This window comes from Onychostruthus taczanowskii, unplaced genomic scaffold (genome assembly GCF_017590055.1).
Source record: "Onychostruthus taczanowskii isolate IOZ18803 unplaced genomic scaffold, ASM1759005v1 scaffold52, whole genome shotgun sequence".
Classification (NCBI taxonomy): Eukaryota; Metazoa; Chordata; class Aves; order Passeriformes; family Passeridae; genus Onychostruthus; species Onychostruthus taczanowskii.
The window spans coordinates 5,248,087-5,275,172 of NW_024502791.1; positions in this window are offsets into that span (position 1 = coordinate 5,248,087).

Below are 27,086 nucleotides of genomic sequence, written 5' to 3' on the forward strand. Positions count from 1 at the left end.
ATTGACTGAAATAGAACTCTTTTTTACATTAATAAAGGCATATGTTCAACCATGGTAAAGAACTGTGTGTTCCTGTGTGTCTTTCTGCATGCCTGATTGTGTTAGAAATAAGGTGATGCTAAAGTAATTTAACCAGTCCATGAGGCTTCAGCTCCTGTTTACCCTAAAACTCATCCTCACATCATCCTTCCCACTTGGCCAGCACAGAGATTCTCCAGTAACGTAGTTGTCCCTACAAGGGATTTTTTTTCTCCCCACTGGTACATGGCAGGAATCCATTGGGAACATTTCCTTCATTGCTGGTATCATCAGTTGACTTGGGTTTTTTTTAATCATTCCCAGTACTGGGAAGTTCTCCCTTAGTAATCAAGACTAGACAGTGTTTTCTTGGGATTTTCCAGAGAAATTGTCAATGGAGGGATGAGAAAGAAACCACAATAATGTGAAGTCTCTTGGCATTACTTAACCCTGGCTTAACTTCACTTGTGAATTCTCTATCTCCTATCCCCCCCAGCACAGGGGGATCAGGATGGGTGTTGCAATGTCTCTGACATCTGCATCAGATGTCTCTGACACTACTTCCTCCTCAGGGGAAGGACCCCTCACACTCTTTCCCAGCACGGGTCCTTTCTGCTGGCTGAAGTTCTTTACAAACTGCTGCAGTGTGGGTCCCTTCCATGAGGTGCATTCCTTCAGGAATATGCTCCAGTGTGGGTTCCCACAGGGTCACAGCCTCCTTTGGGCACCTGCCTCTTCTGGTGAGGCGTCCTCCAGAGGCTGCAGGCAGGCTCTGCTCCAGCAGGGATCTTCATGGGCTGCAGGGGCACAGCTGCCTCAGCATGGTCTGCACCACAGGCTGCAGATGAATCTCTCTTCTGGCACCTGCGGTACCTTTTCCCCCTTCTTCACGGACCTTGGTTTCTGCAGGTCTGTTTCTATCACAGATTCTCACTCCTCTCTGGCTGCTTCTGTGCAGTAACAGCTTTCCCCTTCTTAATAAGCTAGCACAGAGGTGTTGTCACTGATGGACTCAGCCAGCAGCAGGTCCATCTTTGAGGAAGCTGGACATGGGGAATCTTCTAGCAGCTTCTCACAGAAGCCATCCACCCCCAAAAGCTTTTCCTCACAAACACCACAGCCTCCTTTTCTCACCTCCACCCTCCCACAGGCAGGGATGTCGTCTTCTGTTCACTCTGGGCAGATTGGCTTGCCTTACCAAACACAGTTTTCACAAGAGACAAGATGTATGGAATAGGATGCACCATACAATATTTCCACCAAACCTCTCCCTGGTAGAGGGAGAGCCATCACACAGAGCTGTACAGGACAGGGAAGAGGTGCTGGAAGGCAGTTCTGCCTCAGCATTACTGCTCACCACAGTGCCCTGGCATACCTGTGCCACATGCTACCTCCAATGTGGGTAACCAGCTACCCAGCCCTCTGCTGTGCCCCAGCCCAGGCACGCAGAGCACTCCCCAGTACCAGTAATGGAGCACAGGCACTCGGTGTGCTACTGCAGCTCAAAGCTCACTGCTGGTGGAGATGCTTCACCTCTGCCAGCAGAGGTTACTTTTAACATGTGATACATTCACCAAGGGATGGTTGGCTTGGATGGATGATCTAGTGGTCAGTGCTCCTGCTTAACAATTAAGCTGGCCAGAAGATCAAGTGGCTTTCCCTAAGTGACTCAGTAAGCCAGGGCCACACTTCTTATTAACACCCAAAGTATTTCCTACTGCCACCTTTAGCCCTGAATACCAAAGCTGCCTTTCCAGAAAACAAAGATGAGAAAAGTATATTAAATTTCAACGAGAACAAACTGTGTAGAGTGTGAAAGTCCAGAATATTGACAGATAAATCTTGAAAGAATAAAGGACAAGAGGTGTTTAAGAACAAACAAAAATATAAAATTCATACTGCTACCTATTTTAGGTAAGGACATGAGAGAGTTTTTCAAGATTAGAGATGAAAAAGCTACACTGATCCACATTTATCCTCAATTACTTCTGGGAGATGAGGGTTCAGCTTCTTGTTTCATCTGCAGAATTCTTTTATGAAAAGTCGATTAAATTTTCTCTTGGTTGAAACATTGTTCCTTTTTGTAAAATCTCTGTCCCTTGCTTCTCTATTTCTCAGATTCTCCTCTGTAAAGTCAAGATAATGAATGTTTCCTTTTCTTCTAGCCTTTATCTGAAATGGCTTTCAAGTTCTGAGGAAGCACATACAAAGTGACTAACAGGAGAAAGCCCTACTCTCAGCAATTCCTCTAGACACTACTAGTGAGTTCAGAATATGAAAGGTTGCAAAATTCTTCCTTAATAAAACAGAGGTTAACAAGACCATAAACCTCTATCTGTAAGTTCAAACGTTCTTTCAATATTACTGCAGTGATAAATAAAACATCCCCAGCATTAAAGTTTCCATCATTTAGGCCTTTCCTCTTGATGTTTGCAGTGTGTTTATCGAACTAAAGAGTTCATAAAGGAGTCCCAGGCTCCAACTATCAAGTCAATACTCTTCCCCGTAAACAAAACATCAAAAAGCCAAACTGTTTTAAATACACAAGACTATAAAGTTTTCTTTTCATTTGTTATCTCTCTTGCACCTGCTCTAAATACGTCTTAGCTTAATTGATGGTCTCTAAACAATCAATGTTTATTTTCACTTTGGAGCTGCTTCAGAAGGAAGATAATAGTCACTGTTTGTTTTCCTTCTGTATCCTGGGTGTCACTCAGAGCCACATTGAATGGAAATTTGATTTCTATTGCAGACACTGGCAGGAGAGTCCTGCACCCACCACAGACATTTGTTGTCTGACTCTGGTTAACAATTCACATATTAACCATGCTCCTTTACCTACCTTTTATGTTTGAGCATTTTTATTGCATTCCAGTAAACCCAACCACCTTCAGGCAACAGCAACATACAGGCTAGTAAACCTTGGCCGAGGTCAACCACTCCTACACCAGCTCTCTGGGGCTGTCACCCAAGGAAGTGAACTATTTATCCCTGGGGTTTCACTCCCCTGAACTCACAGGATGGACAATGGGGTTGGTTTGCACCTCATAGTCTGAGGGGCAAATAACCCAGGACCATCATATTTAATGGGACCTGAACTCTGCTTCCCCACTCCTGGCATCATACATCCTCTGAAGAGCTAGAGCATCTTGTCCTCCATGGTCCAGGCTCCCAGAGTGGGTCACAAGGAGCAGGAGACATAATCACAAGCTTTGAACATATTCCCTACACTTTGAACCCGAGTCTGCAGAGCGCTCAACAGGATGAGAAAAATTAATGTTATGTAGTTGAATGATACACCATGAAGAGGAAAAAAAAATAGAGAGTCCCTGTCTGGTGTTTTGATAGGGGGAATTTCCATATCAGTTTAATCATTCATTCTTCAGTAGGAATCAAGTTCAAAAAAGCAGGAAAACAAAGAAAAAAGGCAAAATTTTTAGCTCCTCTGTGACAAAAATGTAGCAATCTCTGGAGAATGTTAATGCTGCAAAATATAAAATATTACTTTTATTACTCAGTGTGCCTCATCTGTGCAGATGGACTCTCTTGTTTCCCCAGTGGTCAAGTTCAGCTGACAACCCACTGAGTAAATTGCACATGAGAAGCTGGGGAGCAGTTGCACCTTGGAAGATTTCCATCAGCCCAGGAGAGGTGCAGAGAAGACAGGCACCAACAGGCTCAGTGCTTGCACAGTTCAGACTTTGAACTTATATGCACCCAAAAAGACAATAGGGACCTTCATCCCGAGCTGAGGGCTCATCATGGAATGATGAGCCAAAATACTGTCAGGAATGATCTCTCAAAACTGGGACAGGCAAAGGTGTCTTGGCACAGCCCAGATGCAGCTCTCTTGAACTTCAGTTATGCTTCTAGGGCACCTCCTTATGGCCAGACACCACTTCTCAAGGGAAGATGGATGGTCATTCACAACACATTTCTGTACATGCATCACTTGGTAATTTTACTTCTGTACTTAAAAACAAGCACCTCTCTTTAACAAAGAGGAAATTAAGACCTACAATAATTAAATTCCCAAAGAAAGTGTGATTCCCAGGAAAACTGTGATTTCCAATATCAGGTCATGGTTAAGGTAACGTTTTCATCACTGCAGAGTTACAGTTTCTCAAGTACATGTTTCTCAACAACACATTTTCTAGCATTATCAAAGAAAATGCAGTGATACCTAGATAGTATGCCTCATTTAATGCCAGCATCCTCTCTTAAGAAGCACTTCCCACAGAATGATGGGTGTGCAGAATTCTTTGCAAGAGTTCACTTAATTATCTCTCAACTCTTCCCTAACTGGGAGGTAAATGACAGGCAGAGTAATTTCACTCACAAAATGACAATTTTGAGAAAGCATGCAAATGAAGGTACAGGTATTGCCAAAAGTATGCCTACCTAACAAGTGCTTTTTAATGAATGCAAAAAGAGACCAAAAAGCTTCTTTCTCAAAAGGGTGCTGTTAATATTTCTCTTGTGATCTGAGTAAAAAGATGAGAAAATAGTGATTTCAGCTGTGAGGTTTTTGTGGTTTAGATAAACATTCTTGCTGTTAGGGAATTGATGTCTGACAAATTCCATTCCTTGATTTATAACATTTCACACAAAAATTCATCTAATTGCATATTGTTATTTTTTGCATTTACAGTACTATCATTGTAGCCCACCATGATTACAGCACCTGTGAAACTCAGTGCCTGGGGGAAAACTACCTTAATACCGTCTCCTTTCTATTAATGGAGTAATTCAATATGTTTACCTTCCTAAGCACTGTCATTTTATACAACCAAAGCTACATATTTCCTGCTGAAACACTGCAAGAAATATTCTTACATTGTGCTTACTTAATATGCTGGGTAATTCACAGGGGAAAAAAAAAGTATTTAAAAAAATAAAGGGATACTAATTTTACTTTCGGGCAGAAAATCCTTTTTACTACTTATTATGTTTTAATTTTAAATATTTAAATAAAACCCCTCTTTTCTACAGTTTGGTGGGGGTACTTTAATAAGAAATTAGCAATCAAATGAATCAAATTTATTAGTAAGGATTTCCATATTGATTCAGTTACATTTTATTTTTTGATAGTCATCCTCACAGCCTATGGAAACTTACAGTACTGCCTGTTATGATAAATATACAGAACTTGTAAAAGACCAAAGAAGCATGTAAATTTCATTTGTTTCCCTCATTAAGTAAAGATTCAAATTCTGCATTTTATTGTGCATGCATAGCTTCTCTTTCTACTCAGTGAAACTGAGGGCCAAGTCACATCCCTATTTATTCTAAGATCTTATTCAAACATAATTCAAAGCATATCTTTCCTCTACAACTCTATAAACAATGAAAAGAATTGTCAGCTTTGGTTTTCAGGCTTTAAAACAGATCACTGACTTGACAGTGCTTAGAAAGTGTGCTAAAAAATTACTACTGTTCCAACTTTAAAGAACATGCTTTCAGACTCTCCTTGTTGTCTTTCTTACAATCACACTGCAAAAAGGCTAAAATCAAAGATGACTACCCAGCAACAAATATTCCTCTTGAATCTGTTTATCTAGAGTTTATCCATTACAACTGCTACAATTTAACTGAGCAAAATGATGTCATTTAATGAATACAGACATAATCAAAATCAATCTGCTTTTTTATTTTTGAAAACGCCAAACAGATAATAATTCAAAGGGTAGAAGGAAAAATATGAAAATATATGGAAGATGGCCTGCTTGTGAGGCAGCTTTGGATTTAAAGGAATCCAAAGTTAGTTCCATAAATATAGGAGTCTCATTTTCACTTTAAAATAAGCCTCTAAAAGTGTTTTGCGCTTGGCTGAAGATAGGTATCAAATTGCTTATGAATGGAAAAAACTGCTAATACTAAAAGACTGCACAGTTGGGCTCCACCGCAGCAGTTGCTTTCCTTCTTTCACTGATGCACACACAAACCTGTGTACTCACATCTGCACATACACGTACTTTTTTTTTAAGAGTGCAAATAAAAAGATTTGGATACATCAAGACAAGGATGATGCCTGAATCTTCTGCAGATGAGTAGCTCAATCCTACAAAGAATGGCTGTTGTGGATTAACACCAGTGGGCAGATAAGCACCACACATTCACTGGGCCCCACCCAGGCGCCACCCTCACTGGGATGGGGGAAGAAGAAAGGAAAAAAAAGACCAACGAGCAAGAAAACACAAGACTGAACAAATAAAAAAAACATAATTGAATAAGTGAAAGAAAAGGGAGAGGGAGACAGGAGAAAACAAGCAATGCAAAAGGAGTCACTCACCACTTCCTTTGGGTAGACTGATGTTCCTGAGCTAAAGGAACTCCTGAGCTAAAGGAGTTCCTCAGCTAAAGATGGCTAATTCCCTCTATCTTTCTATTTTCCCTTTCATTGGGAGGCATGAATGTCTATGCCATGGGATATCTCTTTCATTGGTTCAGGTCATTTGCCTGGTTGTGAACCTTCATCCTCAATCTATTCACCTTCATCCTCAATCTATTCCCCTTCATCCTCAATCTGTTCACACACCCTATTCGGGGTGTCAGAGTGAGAAACAGAGAAGACCTTGATGCTGTGCAAACACTGTTCAGCACCAGCTAGAGTATTAAGAATGTTATCATTTTTATTTCAGTCAAAATTCTGCAACACAGAGCTGCTATGAAAGAAAAATCTATTCTATTCTAGCCAGGGCCAGTGCAAAGGTATAATTACTTTCATCAATCCTGAGTTATATTCAGAAGAAAAAGAACAAAAAGAAATGTCTCCTAGGGCATAACATATGCTGACAAGCAGCTGAGCTGTTATGTTTGTTAGTTTTTTGGCAGTAGACTGTACCTTCCTCTATTAATTTAGAGGGACCAAAACACCTAACCACTTCTGCAAATGTTCACTTTGATTACACCATTCCCAAAGTTTTACAGGCAACCTGGGTTTGTGTAGTTTTCTAGAGCCATAGTACATATCACTAGAAATTCAAAGAGGGCTTACTTCAAGACAACCTTTCTTATCTGAGAGACTTCATAAAGCATATGCCTGCACATTTGGGATATAATTTTGTGTTGTTGCAACTGACACAGCCCATTCACTGCTCTAATAGGCAGGACACTTGTAGAATTAACAGCACCAGACTCCAACCTTTCCCCTGTCAACCTCAGGACAAAAATCTTCATGTGCTTACACAGTTTACTTGAGGCAAGTTTGGAATTTTAAAAATGGCAAGAGTTGAAAAATTACACACTTTCTAGACATAGTTACTCCTATTCAACCTGACTGACACATGGAGGATGTTCATTCAGTCTCTGCTAGCATCCCTAGTATTGCTGTCGAGCAAGGAGAATTGGGTCAAACTGCTACTTCCTGGAGAAGCAGATATATTTGTAAGAGCCCTGCTAAATTTCCCACCTGAGGTCTAAAAGGAGGTGTTGATGGAAGATGATCTGGAACCATTTCCCCTTGCTAAGTGGTCAGGGGAAAAGCAGTTATCACTCATCAGTTTTTTCTTCTGTAGAAGGCCCTTGCCTACAAGTCTTCCCTCTTCTCACCTGCAGCTGAGAGACACCTGCTTGTTTACCTTGGAGAGAGCAAAAATAACATATCCAGCCCTCTCTTACCTATCCTACACCAGCACTTGTACTTTTCTCCTTGCCTGAAGTATCTCTTAGCTGAACCCAGCCATAGAGAGAGATAAAACCTTTCATATGCACTGCCAGAGCTAAGGTGAAGAACAGATGCTTAATGGAAGGAGTTAAAGGTGATCCCATCAAGTAAATGACAGAGTACGATGAAGATCCAGAAGTTCTGAGTTTAAAAATACAGGACAAAAAATGTGAAGAAGCGGGGAAATAATGCAACTAATAAATGCTAGGAGATAAAGGACATGGAGTAGTTTTCCCCAGATGGGTACAAAGGAGTTGCTACCCACAGCAGAAGATTTCTGGAGGAGGCCTGGATTGAAGTAATTTGCACATATCAAGTAACAAATTTCTAAATTGCAAATTTGGCAATGACATCACAGATTTAGGAAGCTGGTCTACCACTAAAGAGAAAAAAAACCCGTATGGTGCATTTGCATTTTATAGATCATAAAAATATTTATTTTCTGAGATAACAGATATGTAGGTCCAGAAGGATTAAGTGCCCTACCCATTTTACTTAGAGAGTCACAGTTACAAAGAGATTCTGAGACTGCCACAAGAAATAAAGCTTACCTTTAAACTTGTTACTTTGTTGGCACTCACAATTCCTGTTTCAAAAATACATTCCTAGGCACCAGTGGGGGAGTCTTGACAGACTCCCAGAAAAGGCAGGGAGCCAACTTGTAGTTATTTTAAAGAATGCATCAGTTGTCTACAATTTTGCACCCTGGTACAGATCCTGTTTGTCTGAAAAGGATCCAGGCCACGTAAAAACAGTCTGTTGGACAGAGTCCAGCGTTACAGACTAAAAGCACATAATTTTACAACATTCTACCTCAAATCTTGCATGAATATGCTGGTTAGCAAATTGTGATAGGTAAAGGGAGGCAAGCAACTTTTAACATAGTCAAAATATTTTTGGGTCAATCTCAAGACTGTGGGAAGAGCAATATCAGCACTGTGGGAAGAGCAAAATGGAAAAGTAACATCTGTAAAATATTTTGTGTTCTAGTCTTCCTGCATCCTTGCAGTGACACTTTACTCTGGTACACTTACAGGGAGTTATTGCTCTGATATTTTCAGTTTACAATGCATAGGCTCCTTGCCATCTGTTCAAAATTCAGATGAACAAAATCATCTAGCTGCACGTAGGGTCTGTTAAGCTATTTTGCAATACTGTTGAGAATCAAATATGAGGCTTCCATTCTAGGAAGAACTTCTTACATGATTACTTTACTTTTATTGCCATGAGCAGAACTACTAACCTAGACAGGACTATGCTATACAGTCAAGTTAAGCAACTGTGTTAATGTTTGCAAGTTCAGAGCATTAGATCCCTGTTCTGGACCTCATGACCTAATGTAGCAAGTAATATTCCCTTTCAGTAATAAAACTGAGTCCTTTTCAATTGTTAAACACTGAAACTTTGTGTGCAAGATATGTAATTTCTTTGCACCACTTAGTTCTGAGAGAAAGTCCTTTAATGCTGTAAAACTGGCCAGTGATGTGAATTCATCACAGACAGCTTATGTGCAGGCACACTTGTTGTAGGCACAGCACCCCATTGCAGTGGGAGTGGCATGATACTTTCCTCAGCATGACCATACACGCACACAGCTGAAAAACAACAGGTAAAGCTGCTACATTCAAACAATCTCATTCCTAACAGGTGACAAGCCTTGTTTAGCCAGAGGTCAAGTTTACCAAATAAACAGGCTTTCAGCAAAGAGCGATCAGGTTTACTAAAAGAGGGAATCACAGCCTGAGCAAAAATAACATCTGCATAAATGAGGACAAATGCTCAGGACCCCAGACAAGGAGACAGGAGGATGAAGCTGTGGATAAATGAGGATGCCATCCTATTCAAAAGAAAGGACGCAAAAGAGACACTGGTGCCCTGTTATTAATCCAGTCACTTTTGAGTTATAGATCATAAGAGTAAAGCTGGTAGTTCACATGGTTAAGGGCCCCCACATTAAAAGCCATTTGAACTTGTTCCAACAGCATTGTATAAGAAGCTGCCAGTTGTACCAGTCTGACATAAAACAAGGTCCCTTCATCTTCCCTTATAGAGCAGTTGCTGCAGAGCTATTTGCCTTATAGGACCACAATTCCCTGCTTCATCATGCCATAATTCCAACAGACTAGGATATTTTTAAAAGTTACTGCTAAGAAGGGTGGCACAGGAAAAATTGATTTTTAGACAAAATACTTTAAAACAATAACGTTAAAACTAGACAAAAAGGTTTTCTTTTCAGAAATGCTTCATTATACACCTAGGTAAATTTATGGTGTTCTGAAGCACAGAAAGAGAAAAGAAAGGAAGACTCACTGACCTCACACTCTGATAAAATACTTACAAAAGTCACTTTAGATGTGTTCTGTGAGTTCTTCTGGCAAAAAAGAACTCAGATGATTATATAAAATACAACACTAGAATCTGCTGGAAGCAACTCAAAGCAGCCACACCGACCATTTTAATGGCTGTTCTTAAGAAGAGAGCCTTTTTAGAATAGAGGTATTGTCAAAATTAATCAATTCTTCCAATAAAATGTTTTTACCAACTCATACTTTCAACCAGAAATAGTAGATGAAAAAATAATAAAACAACACAAACCATAAATAAACAACTCACAGGGGCTTCAGCAAATATGGAATATGGCTATTTGCCATATTTGTGAGTAAATGGCTGAGATGTTCTTTGTACACAAGCTACAAAGCCCACAGTGGGTTCCAATGTCACCCCATGTAATAGAGAAAAATGTTGATAGATGTGGTGCCTCTTTCTCATCACACAGACCATTTATGTAATTGGTGGAACATTTGCTATTTCAGAGTTTGTTATTTCTTGTGCTTTGAACAGTGATTCCATCCCTAGTTAAACTGGCACACAATTTCCCTGAATCCCAAATGCATACATATTTTCAAATTAAACACAACAACAAAAAAACCCTCAATCTGAAAATTCTGTAACAATAGAGTTGGAGGAAGTAGTTCATTTTCTCTGAATGCTGTAAATTTGGCACAACCTGGTGCTTCTGCATCAGCACAACTGTCAAAATGCAAGTCAGAATTGAGAAATGGAAACTTCACCATGTCATCACATCCACGCCACTGCTCCTCTCAGATCTGCTTTCTGAAGAGCCCTCAAACATTTTGCAGACCTCATTTGCCAACAGTTGAGTACACAGTGCTTCACCACTTCCCTTGAAAGACTACTCCATAAATCTGAGTCATAAACTGAAGAGGAATTTATAATTGGATACAGATCTCTCCCAAAAATTGTCACCAATATATTAATTTCTGTTTGCTGATCAGTGCAGTTTGAAAGCTTCTGTAATACTCATTCAACATCTTCTTTAATACATGATGGGATGAAATACTGTAAATGTAAAAAATGTAAAAAATTCCTCTTTTGTGCTTTTGAAACCTTTTCAGACAGTTTTATTCCTTGTAGCAGATGACCAGTTCACTACAAAAGCAACACCATAGTACCTATTGTTTCAGTTTATGAGCTTGCATTTTAATTCTAGAACAACATATATGGTGAAGAATCTCTCTTGAAACAGAAATATGTTTTGTCATTGTTGTGGAATGGCAGAAGAACAAATGTCCTTGTGTACTCTAAGATGCATGAACAGTGGGGTTCAGCACAGCAGTATTTTTCACTTGAAGAGTCAAAAGGAAAGTGTACTTACCAATGCAATTGTAGATTGGAATTATACCTATCTTACATTAGGCAGAAAAAAGAAACATGCTATAGAAGAAAAAAAAAATGAGCCTTAATATTAGATCTCCTATTACTCCAATCTCCTGCACCTGGGATCTCTTCCTTTAAGAATAAAGTTGGAAGTCATTTTGGAGAGAAGCCAGCTGTCTGGAATCCTTTGTCCAAAATCAAGTGTGGGCTTCTAACAAGTCATAACAGAAAAAGGCAAGAATCTTTCACTTTTTATAGTATCTTAAAAGCTCCTTTCTTCCTGTAGCTTCACAGAAACTTAAAAGACAAATTAAATCAGTGCAATTGAGAACAGAAAAGTCATGCTTCATTTTCAAATGTTCAACAGACCCTACAGTGGTTACCACTGTACATAAGAAAAAAGTTCTACCCATCTGAGAGCATGAGAAAACAGTGGCAGGTAGTGAAAATTGACTACAAGAAACAATAGAAAAGCTGCCTTCAGCTCTTACATGTATTTGCTGCTGTTGATGAATTGATGATAATACAGAGAGATTCCACTATGCACCTGCAAGTTTTAACAACGAGGCCAGTCTCACTTTACATGGACTATTCTATTAACTTATGTGTTCAGAGCCTTGAAATCTTGTCTTCCCATGAACCCAGGGTTCTCTGCTCCCCATAGTTCATAAGTTAACCCCTTTTCCCCAGGAATTGCAGGCAGACTAATATTGCTGCTTTGAAAACACTGATCATTCTGAGAAAGGAACCCTTAGCTGCAGCTGATGTATCACCAGAAAGAATACTCCAAGGGAATTAGACCTCATGATTTCAAGGGCACAGAAGGTCTATTGACCTTGGGAACAGTCTCTCCAAATGGGAATGTGTAACACTGTTCCAGCACTCTGCTCAGCAGATACATCCCCACTCACCCTCTACTGAAAAACAAACAGTGCCTTAAACATGAGGCCCTGGGAACCAGGGGTAAACAACAGTGACTTCTGCAGAGTTTGCACCAAACAATTACAGTGAAAGACTGATTAATTTGGACAAATGTTGTTTTTTTAAAAATCCAAGAAAAACACAAATCAGGTTCTATGCTTACACAAACATCTCAGTACCTGGTTGCTATCTCTACCTATTCATAATTCAAGAGACCCAAATTAATGAAAGTGCCAGAAGCCTATGGAGGCACCTACATTTACATGGAGCTTTTAAGGCTTTTGAAGGCCTGTTTTGATTTAATCTTAGTTTTCCACCTGTCACATTTGCAGCCTCCATGTGGGTGAAAAAATTCCTTGAATTTTTGGGTCAACATCCTCATAATGTAAAACGTAACAGTGACATTAGTTATGCCCACAATCCAGGGTACCCCCTTCCTTTGGTGACAGCTCTTCCCAGAGGACCACAAAGTCTTGGCTTTTGTGACATTGTTCTTCCAGTGACACAGGCACTCCAGGAGGAAATGAGTTCATATTTGCACAGATATGTCACCTTGTGGCCATAGCACTGCCTCTTTAGGAGAAGGAAGGTTTCCAGCACACATCTTGCATTTCCTGGGCAAGTTAGTAATAAAAAGATAGATAAAACCTAAGGCATCTCTTCTTGGGCTTATAAAACAATGAGCTTTGTCCAGCTCTTGAGAGAATAGTAACTAGCAACCACACTTGGAAAAAAAATTGCAAGTAAACAAAACTATGCACTGGCACTAAAGAAATTAGTGAACTTTCTGGATATCAGAAGAGGGCAGCCCATCATCCCCTGTAATGGGGATGTTGTAGGTCTTGGTCTGGGGCAGTGACTGCAACAGGCACAGTGGTCAAGGCTTAACATCACACCTCACACACTCAAGCCCAGCAAAACCTGGTTGCAGCACACATCTTTCTCAATCTCGTGTTAAATTATTTCAGTGGAGGAAAAATGCTGAGACACAGTTCTTTAGAAAGTACAGAATGTTTTTTATTGAATATTGGTTCCATACTTGCACATTATTGTCCAGATTTTCTTTTTCAGAATATAAAACCATGAAAAACCACTGACTCATTCCTGATCTAGGAGAAATATTGAACCTTGCTCAGAAGGATGTCATCTTTCAAACAAGCTTTACCTTTAGATGTAGTCTGTCCAAACATTTTAAAGAGCATTTTCCTCTAGGCAAGACGTCAAAAGCTGGGATGAAAGAGACATATGGCTATACAGTTGCCTAAAATTACCAAATATTTTAGAAGCCTGGTTCAATTAAATTTTTGCAAATTGTTTTTAGATGGAAAACTTCTGAACCTCAGAAAGAGTCGTATAGTGATGTTGCCTATGAATATGAAATAATACACTTCTCTCCCAAAAGCACAGTAATTAACATTTGTAGTAATTATTGCCATCACAAACCAAGTATTTTTCCTAGCAGTTACACATTGGCTGCCTGAGACAACGTTCCTTTCCTCTGTGCTCAGAATAAGGATTGAATTAAGACAGAAACCACTGTGGAAGACAGTAAATTTCCAACAGGAATGAGCAGAATGCATTATGGCATCCCTTTTGCAAGATGGAGTCCCCAGCCAACCACAGTCTTTGCCCAGAGAGCTGTGAAATTCACAGAGACTGTCTCACCACTCTGCCTAAACACTGGCCTGGAGAAGAGCTCTGAAGAACAGCCCCAGCTCTGAAAGGAGTGAAGCACATTCAGGCTGTAGCACTGAGAGATGTCTTTGAACAGTGTGGTAGAAAGCAAGTATAGATAAAAAGAAATCATTTCATTAAGATATCTGTGAGCAGATACCTCTGCTGTAACCTCCAAATCAGAGTGGAGTATTCAAAGACAAGTGAACAGATGGACTGATTCAAATGGATGAGTGTGATAGTAAAAAGTTTTACTGCCAATAAAAATATTTACCTATATTTTAAAATCACAGTATGAGATAATTTTGCAGTTTTGGGAAGATCAGTAGTTCAGTATTTGCCATTTAATGAATTAGACACTAACAATTAATTCAACCATCATTAAGGAACTCATTTAGTGAACAAACCTCATGAATCATGATCTCACAAAGTAGCTAACCTCACAAATGCTGAGTCATGAGAAGGTTATGGGAAGTATCAAGTAGAAGGAATTAATCTCACTCCCATTTCTCTGTTTTTCTATTTTTACATTCTCCTTTTCCTGGATCATTGCCTTTAATCTGGGACCTTATTGATTGACTTCTATGCCTTGTACTCTCACAGAGAAATTAATGGATTTAGCACTGCAGTGAACAGCATCGATCGACTATAATCAATGACTCAGCACTGCCACACAAACGGGGGAGACAGACTCATTTGTGGCCCTTAGCACATCAATAACACATTTTACACAACAAACCAAATTTGTTTTCCAGCAAGAACCTTGTCATGTAACTACCCAATCTACCTCCTACTTAGACTCAGTGTTGAGAACAGCCTCCTCTCCTCCACTAACATAATCCCCACATTTATTTAAGGTAGCTATGTTCTTGCTTACTTTACATCGACAGAGATTGTGCTGTTCCAGTTTTCGTGGCTACATCACATGATATACATAGTAAGAGAAAAAGGAGTGTATTTTGTAGAGTAAATGGCAGTGGTTTAAGGCATCGTTTCCACATGTGTAACTATTCACACCTTTACCATGATTTTATTAGGTTTTGTATTCATTCATGTAATCTCTGTATTTGTTGTTACTAAATGCTAATGTTAAAATGGGGGGTCTTGGCAATAACTCTTGAGACTAGTAATCAGGTAGAAGCTAAAGTAACATAGTCATTCAGAGTTTCCAAACTCTAAAGCAGTGAGTCTATGGTACTGGAATCAGTAAAGAAAGTAGGAAGGGGTCCCAATCTGAGGCTGAACCTGCTCTTCTTTACAGGTAAGGGCCAGCTGTGAGACACCTCTCACTGCTGATCTACCAGCACCTGACTAGAGTATGGAGCTGGAGGCATGAAGTGGACGTGAAAAGAAAATGCAGGCCCAGCTTAAGCACTGCTAAGGTGTTGGGACATGGACATGAGGCAGGCTAGGGTCTGAAAATATTTCCAGATTTCATGCTAGGGACACAGACAAAGTCACAGCAAGCAACTACAGCTGTAAGTCTGAAAAGTCCTTGTGGAGTCATTCCCTGCTCACCGTGATGATCAGGTACACTTAGATCCTCCACAAAAAAATGTTTTGTTCACTCTGAAAAATCTCCAGAGACTGACCTGGAGCTTCTTTGGGTAACCCATCACAGTGCCTAAATACCAGCTGTAGAGTTCTTCCTAGAATCTAATGAAACCCACCATTAATGCAAATTGCCTTTTGTTCCATCCTCAGAGATGAAGAACAATTAATTACTGTCACATTTACAACCATGCCTGTGCTATTTATTCTCTTTTCTAGACAGAAATTCACCAAGCTGAGCTCATGCAAGGAAAACCAATGAGTTGCCAGATTTGGGGGTGGCTGCTGCAACTGGGTGTGTTCACTATTTGTTCTCGTACGAAGGCAGCAGTTGGCAGCAGGAAAAGCTCAGTTCCTCCTTGGACCTCTGGGTGCAGGCAGATGGACAGAATATTGGTTCATAAGATGCTTGCACAGGACACACCGGGAAGCCAAATTTTCAATAAAACACACTCAGTTCCTGCAATCTATGTCACTTTTTCTTAGCACAATTTTTGGTTTGCTTTCCATTAGTCTTTCTCCAGGTTTTTTTTTCTGTATTTCTTAAAGTATCACATATAAAACTGGGTGAACAATTCAGGATGGTGTTTATCACAACAGAACAGGGCAAAATGGTTACTCCTCATCCTCTTGTTGATAATATCTTCAGTAATGACTCCCAGAATGGCTTTCACATTTCAGCATTTTGCCTCATCAGCGACTTGCATTCATTTTCTAATTTGTGGTAGCCCACAGATACTCCTGCTGACTGAATTATTCCCCATTTTCTATAAATAAATTATATTTTCTTCTCTGACTATAGAAACTCATAGCTTCTTTTGATTCCATTATATCTTCTTGATTTCAGACCAGCTTGCCAGCCAGTGAAATAACTTTCAAATTTAGTTCTACCTCCCTCAGCCTGGGTGTTGTACTGGAAACTTGGCAGATGACACTGACTCCATCAATTAAACTTTTTGGTTTTGCAAGCCCTTTCTAGAGAGTTTTTGTTTTAATTTTTATTATATTATAGCAATTCTGCATACCAACTTTAAAATGTCTGTGGGGGAATAAAGGCCTTTCAGCTGATGGTTCTGCTCAACTGTAATCTTCCATTTTCTCCTTGTGTTTTGTTGTTTTAGTTCTCATGTGGCAGAGAAAATGTCCTAATTGGCCTCCTCATGGTACAGAAACATATGAATTAAACCTTCAAGGCACATTAGCTTAACCTCCAAAATTAAAATGCAAGCTAACAACTGTAAGTCATTTCACTCACTTTCATTAATCCAAACCAAAGTAATCTGCTTGTGCATTCCAGCAATGTGGAATGATACACTCTAGAACCAACATGACAGGTCTCTGAAACATCAGTGTACCTACGGAATATTGCTGAAAATTGCTGAGATTAACAGCTAAACTTATTTCCAAATCCAGGTAACCCTTTTTCACTAAAGAGAGCACTCCAGAGCATATGTAGATATATCAAAATGCATGTTTTTTCTTACAAGTATTCCATTCATGCCATAAATGTGGTGAGATTCTAGAATTAAGGATATCAAGCTTTAATAATTTTGTTTTCTATCAGGTGCATTTCTCTGTCCTCATCATCATTGTGTGACATATGGATCCATATAATTTTTCCTTTTATATTGGCATTTATGTGACTCCCTCCAGACCATTAAAAGCCCACTAAAATATGGAATACTTGCAAGTCTAGAAGTGAACTTGTCACTTTTCTGTGTATATCATATATATCATTCTTTAGGACATGCACTTTATTAACACAACTTAAGGCTTTTTATTAAACAATCATACATGCTCATTGAGTCCAGTGATTCACATCATGTAAAAACTGAACATATTAAGCAACACATGTGCAATAAAAGCAAACAGATCTTTGCGGTCTAAGCTTGCATTAATGGTGGTGGTGTGGCAACATAACAAAGGCAAAATGCAACATGGCCAGAATTTCCCACTGGAGTGTTAAGCACAGCTGCATAACTTTGAACCCACAACAAATAGGATATCCCAAACCACCCTGGGTACATTGCTGTACTTAAGGTAAGAATTCATAACTAACTGCTAATGCCTAAATTCTCCATCTAAAATTGGATGGAATTTCCCATAAAGGAGGCAACTTAGATATGAAGAGTACAGTAAAACAACTACTCATTTTACAGAATTAACACAGCAGGAACATTCATGTTATTTCATACATAGTGAAATTAAATTTGTCCAAAAAACACCTTAGGAGGCTGGATCTGAGGTTTTATATGGAATTTTCCAAGCTACAAAACAGAAATGTTAGGAACTCAGCAGCGGGAGCACATGCATCTCTGGAGGAGCAGAGAAGACAAGTCATGGCATTTTCAAAGTGACACCCTGAGCACTCTGCAATCCAGGGCATCACCAAGCAGAGCACTTTCAGCCCATTGCAATGACTGAACTGCGCACGAGGGGTCAAAAATGGCCTTTCTTTCATAACACTGAATATGAACATTACGGATGCTAAATGAAGCTGAACTTAATATAATGATATCTAATGAAAGCAATGCTTTTTTTTCAATATGCCATCTCCCTAAATCCAACTTTCAGAGGACCAATACAAAAACACCATTGAGTGAAACTGCTAAAGAAAAGAGAGCGCAACCTACCTTCTACCCACTAGAGAACCCTTAAGTGGAAGATCTCATTTTTTTCAAGGAAAATCCTGAGTATTAACTGATTTACCTAAAAGCAAGTATCAATTATTCCAGTCTTTGTGCGCACAATTGCATGAAAATTGTAACTTTAAAAAAATCAACTGAGATTTTGCATGCATATGAAATGGAACATTTGTTACAATCATAGATATTGATTAGGAAACGTGCATCTGCCTTTGTACAGACTTTTAGACTCAAGTATATTTCTAGATATCTCGTTGAACAAAAAACATATTTAATGTGAAAAAAAATTTAAAATATGGAATAACACAAAATTTGCAATGAAATAGTTGTCTTCCCTTGATTACTTGCTACACCACCAAAATCTAGATTTAATAATACTATTTTTAATGAAAGAAAAAAAAATGAAATCAGCAGGGAAATACATCCTAAGCAGCTGGTAAACTCAGACCCTAACACAGGTTGCATATTTTTAATACCTTGCCCATATGACTCTCAACACAGTGTGTATTCCAAAGCTCTAACCATGATAAATGGTTTTGAAACATAACTTGGAATTAACACAGAAAAGAAATAGATTTAAACTTATAAGCTTTCATAAATAAAACTACTTGTAAGATAACAGGACTAGAGAATTTGTACAGGCTTAATTTTCAGAAAGTCATTTTTTCAACTTTTTGGAATGAATAAACACACAGGAAGATAGGATAAAAACCTCACATCTTCACAGACTTTTCATGCTTCACATTTCCCAACCCTTTTAAATGAAATACTTGCATTTTTCCTGTCCTAAACAATTACATTACACAATAGTGAACAAATATACAGATGTCACAGACTTCTAATCCAGAGCACAGTTTAATATTCTCTCGTCTAAGAGAATGCCTTTTAAGCCATTCCTCAGCTTCACACTGTCCAGCTTTTTGCCTCCTTCACTTTCATGGCTCTTAAGCACTTATGCTCACAGGAGCTGTAATGAATGCAATTCTAGGCCAGAGCTTTCTCATGGGGAACACCCCATCTCATTTTTAGGTTGTGGTTACAGACTGCAATCATCATAACTGATCCTGAAAGTGGCACACCAGGGCCAAGAGAGGTGCTGCAGTATGAGGACAGCTGCTGGACTAGAAAGCCCAGCCCAGATTTGGAATGATGCTTTTAACTTTGAATTCCAAATATATTTACCAAAGGCTTAAAGAAGAGAGGCAAGTTTTAAAAAAAAATTGAAAAAAATTAGGCAACACACAGTTTTTGTGGATCACATGATCTCTGTAGAGCAGCATTAGGCAGATGAACTGGGCAGAGAGATAAAGATGCCCTTCCTATAATTCCTTATCTTCATCTTCAAAGCAAGTATTTCACTTCATGCAATACAGCGAATTCTACAGAAAAAGTGATTTTGCTTTGCTCTCTAGACACCCATCTCCATCTTGAGTTATTCTTAGCGCTCTTGCTTAGAGCTCTTCAACTGCAGATGGCAATTTTCAATTAGGTATGTGCTTCAGGGGAAATAAGGAATTTACTAAGGTCACTTAAGGGCAATGAAATCACACACGCCATATAAAATGCTTACACTACAAAATGATAGCATAATGGAATGGTAAAGCCTTTAACAAAATCGTAAAGGGAGCATGCAACTAGTACAGCATGTTCCTTTATTATTTCAAGCTCTCCAGTTGCACCTTTGAAAGGTTAGTCTTTGGTTTTTTTTTTAATTTCATTGAATATGTGTAAAGGTACCAGGAAAAAACATGATGTACCAGACTGCCTTCTGACTATGTGTAAGGGCACTCAGCTTCAAATTATATGCAAATCAGAAATTGAAAGCAAAAATGGGGTGATGGATGCAAGTCAAGGAAGCCTACCAAAAAAAGTGCCCTAACTTTGGTTTTAGGATGAGCACATTACTAAATGTGGAAAAACATTGAAGACATTTAGCATGTTCTTTCATTTCTAAACAAAAACTTTATTATATATATGCTAAATACATAAAGCACTTTCTGATTTAAAAGTGACAAATTAATGACAGTTGTCATTAATTAACCCATCAGTAACACAACAGGAAGGCAGAAGATAATTTGGCTTCATTGTCAGTACTATCAAGTCCAAGTATTTCTTCTTTCCTTCAGTCTTGTCCCAGTTGCACAACTAAAGCTGGCACCACAGGTGTGTGCACAGACTTGATGTGCTCATTGCCTTCGCCTGGGTTCAACACATTCATCCTCAAAATATACAGTCCAACACAACACCATTACTGCACTCTGAACACAGTTCTGCCATTAAAATTAATACGAAGGAATCCTTGAATGAATGAAAAAAATATCTTTAAACAGGGTCAGAATGTCTTTGGCTCTTTCTTTAATCAGTGAATAAAGCTCATCACCTTTTAGCATGGGTTAGAGACCCGTGCCTAGGGTAGCAGGCTGACTTGCAGGAGCTCAGGACAGAGAATGGTCTATCCCATTATTATTGCTTTTAATTATCCCATATTTTAAATAGGATAAAAATATTTTAAATTTTATTTACTCTGTAATTGTTTTCACACTGTAAGCAAGAATAAAATTTCCCTGGGCTATATCTCCCAGGCATCAGTTCTGGCCTGAAAAGAATTTGCTTTTTGTGCATCCAAGTTAATGGAAACTTGTGCCACACCAGAGGCACAGCGAGCTGAAGTAAAACTCCGGGGCAGACCCTGGTTTTAGGCAGGTCCCCGTGATGCCGCAAGCTCTGAAGCCGCATCATTGCACATCTCCTGTGGGTGGCAGAGGCAGGCACTGTGGCTGAAGGGAGCGAGAACCAACTCCTCCCCTTGTGTCCCTCGGGAGGGTCACACCCGCAAGGCTCACCGAGGGACAGGCTGCAGCCTGGGCCAGCCCTGCCCCACGCGGCCACACAGACGGGACACAGCAAGCGCCTGCCAGCCCCAAACACGCTCTAGAGACTTTGAACTACATTTCTACCTTGCTTGGCGCTGGGAAATCAAAAGACCATTAATGATTGCAACATAGCTAGACAAACTGATGGGGGCAATGCAATTTCCTGCAGACATGGAAAAGGTGATTTAAGAGCAGGTTTCCCTGGAGTCTGCTTTTGCCCTTTAAATTTGTGTTTTACTAACAGCCCTGTTAAAAGCCCTTTCTCTGTACTTCTTTTCAATTCAAAATAATAAAGATATTCCACAAAGCCACCAGGACGAGAAGTGCAACAAGTAAAATTTATGGTTCTGGTCCACCAGCCTTGCTTTCTTTGTGACTTCACCACAACCAAAGATGATTCATCACAACCAACCCATTAGCTTCAGTCCTGAAATAGGTATTTAGGAACTTGCTGTGTACTGTGTGGTGTTGAAGCTCCTAGAAGAGTCTCTACTGAAACTACTATAGCTATCCTTTGTCATTCCCATTAAAACTTGACTCAGCATTTAAAGCCAGGAGTTAACAAAAACCTTACACAGAAATTAGTGAGAATCTCTATGAACATAAGTGACTTTCAATTCTTTCTTTATTCTGAATTAATTTTAAGGAGGTAATACTATATTACTAACCTCAGGGAGATATTAATTCATAAAAGTCACAGCTATTTAGAAGGAAGAGGGTTTTTAAATATTAATCATCTTCATTGTAAGCTACTAACCCCCTAGGACTTTTACTTTCCCACTAGGAAAGATGTAGCTACATCTCTGTTAATGAGTGCACTCACATGCCTGTGTACACATAAATATGAATAATCATGAAAATAAGAGGAAAGTAATCATATATCTATTAGTCGCTAATGTCAGAAAATAAAAATCTCTCTGAAAATGCACTCTGACTAGTGCTCTGCAACTTTTTTTCCTTAGAAGGTACTGCAAAAGATCAACTGAAAATATTTTTCCATTTCTATCCAATACACCATAATGGCAGAAAAAAGTTCTACAATGAACATACTGTTACTTAACAGTAACTGTCCTGATGGACTGCACACCAGTATTCTTACAGCTAGAGACCTATTGGAAAATACTTTCAACTTTGCTTTCATTATATCCTGACTAAAATCTACAGGGAAAATTTTCTCTCTCTTTGTGAAGTTTTTTTACTGAAAACCTGTTCAAAAATCTTGTCACACTCTGCAAATACTTCCTAAGAAATACAAATCCTTGTTTTGAACTGGGTAATCCTCATTGTAGTAAAACCTGTTTCACTTACATTTCCTATAACAGTACCTGAAGTTTATTTTTTAACTCACTGCAAAATCCTTATTGCTACAGGAACTCCCTGTATTGTAACAAACACATTCCAGCTATGCTGATTTAGCTGCATTCACACACATCCAAATAAAATACACCAAGACCTAGACATGCTAAAGGAGTGCACCTTTTGCAAAATGTACATATTAAGATTTACAAAAACCAAATAACGAATGTCAATAACTTCTTTTCCCAGATATACCAGGATGATAACACCGTGGATTTGCAGCGCTTCAGCCAACAGACCAAAGCATCTCAGCTTTATTTCCAGTCCCAGCTCACATCTGGGTTCCATCAGAGCTAAGAAAGTTTGAGAATCTCTGCAGTAAAACGAAGGTGCATCCGGCTTAGGAGCACAGTGAATCTCGGACGAGTTGCGGAGCTGCTCCCGCAGACAGCCCGCTTCGCTCCGCAGCCCCCACGGAACTCACCAGCCCTTTCCGAGGGAACAGCTGGAAGGGCAAATCCCGCTCCCACCCTCTCCGCACCCGACTCCGCCACCCCCCAGCTGCGAGGATCCGCCTGACATACCTGCTTCTCCATTTTTCCCCCCGGCAGTTTTTTTCTCTTTTCCCGAGGCCGGAGACGAGGGGGACAGTCCTTCCCTGGCGGGCGCTGAGCGCGGTGCGGCCGCCGGGGGCTGCGCTCGCCGCGCTCCTGCCCCGCCCGCCGCGGAGCGCGCTCGCCCCTCTCGCAGGCACACACAGCCCCGCCGAGCTCCCCTAGGTCCAACAGGTTTCCTTATATAGGTAAACACAAATTGCATTCCTGGTGACAGAGGCTAACTGGAAGTAAGCTTAATTCAGTTAACTCCACAGATACCAAATGGGTCCGAGTGCCTGAAGTTTGCTCAGCGCAGCGTGGTGAAGGGTATGCAGAAGGGAGAACAGTTTCCTTGCAATAGTTTAGCACCTAGGTAGTTATCACATTACTTAAAGCCATAGCAATACTGAGTAACTGAGTACTATGTTCACATTACATTAAGCACTTCACGATTTTACAGAACACTGAGCCTGTGTTTTCACCCTAGAAAAGTGGAGGTAACAGAGGTGTGTATGTACTACAAGGTGACGAAGGTTTGTGCACACACCTTCTAAAAATGTTAAAATAATTCCCACAATATTGAAGTCTCCATATAAAGACTATCATATGTCAAGTGTTATGTGAAAACCTCAGAAAACGAGGATTACATTACTGATATCAGTGAAAAGATGCAGTGTAGGAAAAACTTGTTTTACTTTTTCCAGGTTCATTTTCTATACAATGTAATAGTTAAGCATTTGGTGACAGATCTGTCTTTGTCAGAGATGTGTGATTACAATATATTAACAGACACACCCCTACCTAAACAGGGAAACAGAGATAGAGGAAGTACCAAGAACGAGCGTATGCTGCACTCTACAGAGCAACAACATGTGTATTTCACGTATTTTTTTCATCACCTTGACTGCTCACTACTTTCTAACCCCTTTCTGCCAATACAACTTGCTTGTCCAGAAGAACTTCAGCAGGCAGTCAATTAATTAATTAATTACTGGGAAAATCGTGTAATATGTGTCACTTTATTATATTCAGGCAAGATTCACTGTTAGTTATGGCTTTTCTACAAGCTAAAACACTGTTGATATGCAGAGGGAATTAGACAGCAAAAAGCATGAGGTTAGGGAAAAAAGCAATAAAACAAACGATGGAGGAACACAGAAATATAAGTGAAAATGAGAACATTTTCAAGATTTGATAAGATTATGAAAAGATAATTTAAGAAAAATACAGTGAGTTCTAAAATATACAATTGTTTTTCATTCTGTCCCCCAGATATATTGCCTATAACTCAAAATGCACAAGAGACACAAATTTGGCTTCCTGGTGACCTTGAAGTGTTAGAAACACCACTGTACCACCCAAAAGCTGGAAATCATAATTATCCAGTGGACTACAGTATTTCTTATTGCTGCCCAATATATGACTTGAAGATCATTAAATAATATGCTGCACAGAAAAGCTATTCCTAATGTCCAGTCCTAATGGTTTCAATATTTCTTTAGTTATAATTTTCCTCTTTCCCTGAGGCATAAACATCCAGCCTCATGATACTGAAGGAGTTTGGCTTAGAAGTTGAGAAAAATGAAAAACAATACCAATAAAAGTTGTAAGACACTCAATAAATACATCTAAAATAGTCTCCCTATACAGTGTATAGGGAATCAGGAACATGTGGCCAGGGGCTTGGTGATCTTCATTTAGTTCTTTTGGGACAGATAACTCACTTGTGGCTCCACTGCATAAGAAGAGGATCTTGGCCTTGCCAAGTTCATGCTCCTATGACAAAGCATTTGCACTGGACTACACAGCCAAGTATTCCCTTACCACCAGTGATCTCATGACCAGTTCCTGAATGAGTATCAGGTTTTTAGCATGAGTCAAGCCAATTAAAATTCATAAGATTCCCAAAACTGCAACAACAAAGGAATTTTAAGAGGGCTACTAGGCTAATAGTAGATTAGATAGCAGATATTACTTCAAGTATGGTTAACACTCTGTCCGTAGGCTAGCACTTTTTCTGTTAGTCAACTCAGACCCACAATAAACATCACATTCATTTATCTAAAATACTCCCTCAGTTAAGGATTTTCCCACCATTTCTTCAGTGCCCATACACGTGCTTTACTTACTCTAGTCTCAAGCTGAAAACTCAACTGACTTTCATACTCTACACCTGACATACCCCTTTACCTCCTGACATACCTGTTTACTCCATCTCTTTACCCAAACATCACACTGAGAATCAGTCAGGGGATCTAGGCTCTTACAGCCAGGCATGACATTTCTTTCTTTACTTCCTGGCCCCCAAGCTGTGATTTCATCAGAATGCTGGCAAAAGCATGATACGTTTCCCCGAGTCCTGCATATGCTACCTTTGTAAGAGAGAATCTCTTTGCTTAAACAATGCTTGTAATAAAATAATAATTTATTCCTCAAACATAAATCAGAATGAAATTTATTTATATTTTCACTGCATGTGTCTGCTAAAGCATCAACAGCAGTGAATCATTATAATAGATGTCATAGTCAGATCTTTTTTTATTTTTGAGTTCTTTATTTTTTTAAGAATACTCTATATAACTCTCAAGCAATTCAGCTAATTCTTGAAGCTGAGAGTAACTTAGACTTGTTACCCCCATTTACTATGCTGTCACACATACATATCTTATGTAATGCTAAGACTAATTACACTGAAACCGTCCTCTCCTTTTCTCCAGGAAGAGGTCTGTACAATACAGAATACAAGCAAACTTGAGCTTGTGTTCTGCGTCAGAGGGTATAAGAAAAGATCTGAATACACCTCTAGAATATGTTGGGTTTAATGCTAGGAATTAAAAAATTCATTAGAAATTAATGCAATTGATGAGAGTTATTTTCTTCACTGCTGTGCTCCAAGCTGCCCCCAGCAAAAGCCCAGCATCAAACAGATACTCTCATTCAGTGTGTCATTAGCTTGTTTCCTGTGCACAATCCATACAAACAGTTTACTGGCGTTAGTTTAGTCCCTGCTGTTAAGATAGTAACTATTTGTTAGCCAAATGACCTTTGTCCAGCAGAGCCAAGAATCACAGTCCCAGGCAGAACCTTAGTTACAGATCAATGTGTTACTGCCTTTCTCTTCCAGTTGTATGCCTTACTAGCCATACTTGCCTCATCTCAAAAAGTGGTTTATAAGAAATATTTTCTCTTGTGAAAAGACTGATGGATTTTCCCTCTTCTACTTCTGCCCATTTTTAAATACACAGTCATGTCACTTTTTTGTAGTTTTGTACCAGAAATGGAAACCTAGTGCAAATTTTCATGGTGAATTTTGATTGAATGGAATAGGTGAGAGCAGTACACCAGAAATGTGTATGAAACAAATAATGCTCATTTCCAGTCATCTTGCCGTGAGTCTCTGAATATCTCCCTTCAACTTTTTCCCTAATAAATGCTCAGGGTGAAACACAGCAGGTTTAGTCTCCTTTCACTGAATTCTTACTCAGTAACAAGGTTTGCTTCTGAAGTTCTTTGTAAGCTGAAATTGTCCACACTTGAGTGGCTAAATAAATTGGCTCAATTTAGCCAGGTAAGTATAAAGCAACAGAGATCTCTCAGATTTCACTGCACAGTGCACAGTGCTGCACATTTTCCAGAATCAAGCTGTTAATGCAATTTCTTCCATGCAATGGCAACACTTCCTTTCGCTTTGATGCAGGCAAGATTTCAAACCTCATCTTGGTATCTGCATCTTTACATCTTCAGTTTCCCTCAGAGATGTGCATCACTGACATCCCACAATGTATGTTCTGTTTGTGGGGTGCAACAAGATCATTCCTTCAATAGTTTATTTTTTTTTCTCAGCTACATTACCCAGCCCTCAAATCAGGTAACATGCTCAGCTAGAATGGCAGCACTGAGCACCTGACAAATGAGGTAGATTCAGTTCTAACAGCCTTTGTTTCACACACAAGTGTCTTCAAAGATATGCAATATCATAGGGCATCTCTCTTTCTACATCAAATGGTTTTTAGCTTAAAAACCTAAACCCCTGAATACATTTCTATGTACACGTCTGCAGGTGCTTTTTCTTTACTGCCATTAAATAACTTATACATGTAGAATGCTAATATTGCATTTTAAGATACTGTGGCAGCATACACAGATACACAAATACACAGATACACTC